We start from the raw sequence: 2,762 nt of genomic DNA, 5'->3' as shown, positions 1-2,762 counted from the left end.
GGCTACAGAGCCAGGGCAAAGAACTCCCTCCACAGAGTTCCGTTGGTGGTGCAAGCTGCACCCTCCCCAGCCAGCAACATCAGTTCCACTCTGCATCGAGGTATGCATGCAAGTGGGAGGGGAAAGGCAGAGAGGGCTGGGAGCAGGTGCCTTGTGGGAGGAGCAGCCAGTGAAGAGGCATTCTGGTAAAGCATTAATAAGCCCAGCATTTTCTTCTTAAATAGCTGAAAGAGTGCCAAGTCTTTCTGAAATATTCATCGTCAGGATGGCTATCTAACAATCAGGTCTAGCAGGCAAGAGACCCGGCTGGGCTGGTAAGACTGAGCACGTAGCTATCCCGCTCAGCAAACAGGACAAGGCAGGCCAGATTCTCCACTGGTGTAAAGAGACATCGCTCCATTGATTTCAGTGCAGAGATGGTGATTGACACCAGCCGGGGACCTGGCCCACTGGCTCCCATGGAGAGATGGTGATTGACACCAGCCGGGGAGCTGACTCGGTGTCCATAGCAGTACATTGTTAGCAGTATTTATATTGAACACAAGGAGTGTTTAAGTATGCAGTGATGGATTTCCCTGTGAGCAGAGTCGCAGAGCAGCCATACACAAGGGCACAACCTCTGTCACTGGAGAGAAGGAGCAGGGATACAGTACACAACCCAGAGGTTTTCTTGGACATTTTCTGTTTTCTGTCCATTTGAGTAACTCACACGTCGCCTCATGGCCCACAGGCAGCTCACTGATCACGTGGACTCTGTGCCCCATCCATTTCCTCACATACCACTTAGGAAGCCTGGGTGTCAGAAGAAGGCAATCTGGGGTCCTACCAACAATCCAGGTGAGTCCCTCCCCCCTCATTGCCCCACGCCCCTGTTACAGCTCTGCCTCTCCCTGGAACAGCAGCAAGTTGAATGGACCAGTTCACACCTCTAGGAGCTCTTATCCCAGGCTGTCAGCAGACATCACTTACACTCAGGGCTCAAAGCATAGTTGTTTTTTACTGCAAGCAGAATTCCAATCTCATTCTGTAATTACAAGAGCTGGGCCCCCAGGCCAGGCATGGGCTTAGGCCTTAATCCAGCCCTGAACAGCCTGCAGATACATCCCTGTGATTTCCGGAGTATAATAAGGTCAGCTGCCTCTGAGCGCCCCTCGTGACCTGGGGCAGCTCTGCAGCACACTGCCTCCATTTTCCCTCTGTCAGGCATCTCAATAAACTCCACACACAAAAGGCTTTCACGAGTGCAATGCCCTTTCATGAGTGCAATAGCAACAGCCCTTCTTGGGGTCTGGCTGATTAACATAAAGGTCAAAAATCAATACAAAAAGTCTCCCACCCCAGCCGCAAGATGCATCCAGACCCTGCTCCGGAAGGCCTGTCTCTTTCTGCTCTTCTGAGCAGCTGGAGAAGATGCAAGTCCTGGCCTGTCTTCTTTGCCTTCTCCCCAAAAGGAAAACTAAACGGTCACCCAGGAATTTCTACCTAGCCACAGCTCCCAACCCCAGGGACCACGGCAGGAGATTCTCTTTTCTTGCAGCTTCACTCTGCAGTTCCCCCTTGATGCTTTAAAAACACTTCAGGCTGGCTCTCTGCCAACCAAACCCACAGCTGGTATCCCATCAAGGCGAGAAATGCCTTTAAGGTGAGTGTTCATTGAGGACTCTGGCCAACGCATTGCATAACAGTGAAATGATTAAAACACCAAGCATGTCAGAAACTAGCAATGGAAGCCCATTTAAAATCCTCGAAACTGAGAAAAGGCAGGTCCCTTTGAAACATGGAGAGTTTCTTCTCTTCATGTCATCTATCAACTCATTCTGGTACATTCTTTCAGTGTAATAAATCTTTGTTGCACAGATCATCCGTGCTCTATATGCCAGACCAATTCCTGTGGAGACTGGGCCTTACACTGACAAGTAAATGTAAAGTACTTTGAGATCCACTAATGAAAAGTACCATGTCAGAGCTAGGTATTGTTCCGATCACATTATATCTGCCTCTCTATCTGCCAATTTCTAGCTCAAGGCAGAGGCTGGAGGCAAGGCAGTGATTAACCCACTAGCACCTCATCTAGAAAAATGATTGGCAGTGTTTTACAAAGTGTTCTCCGTGTACTGATCACATAAGACGAGGCAATGCTAATTGAAGGGCTGGTTTTCATTTACACTAAGGCCCCTTTCTTTTCACCTCTCTGGAAGTGAAAAGAGGGTGTAAATTACAAGAAAAAGGAAAGAAGGGGGAGAGCAAATGCATATTCACAGGGTGTAATACTACACTCACTCCAAGGTTCTAGTTCACTGCTAGAGAGAGCTTTAGTGTAAATGAGAACCAGGCCCTAAGATTTAAAAATGTATGTCCAGCTTTTATATGAAAACAAAATGATCTAATACAGTCAGCACAGAAAAATGTATTATTATTATTACAGTATTACTTATTATTACTCCAATAGTGCCTGGGCACTGCACAAAAACACAGAACCAACAGCTTCTCCCTGCCCCAACAACTTTCCAAAGAGCCTGCAGGAGCTGGGTACCCAATGCCCACTGAAAGGTTCAATGGTGTCTGGGTGCATAAATCCCCTAGGCTCCTTTGAAAGTCCCAGCCTTATGTTTTAATTATGATGAATAAACTGACCGGTGACAGGAAATGCCTGTATAGTTCACCTTTTAAGACAGATTTTCAGAAGAACTCTATTCCCGTTTAGCCACCTAATATAGTGGCCCGATTGACTGTAATTCTCAGCACCCCTTATTTCTCTTTAT

This window comes from Emydura macquarii, unplaced genomic scaffold (genome assembly GCF_026122565.2).
Source record: "Emydura macquarii macquarii isolate MOO-44397 ecotype Brisbane River unplaced genomic scaffold, CSIRO-AGI_Emac_v2 contig_499, whole genome shotgun sequence".
In the NCBI taxonomy this organism is placed as follows: Eukaryota; Metazoa; Chordata; order Testudines; family Chelidae; genus Emydura; species Emydura macquarii.
This window is presented reverse-complemented; position numbering follows the sequence as displayed.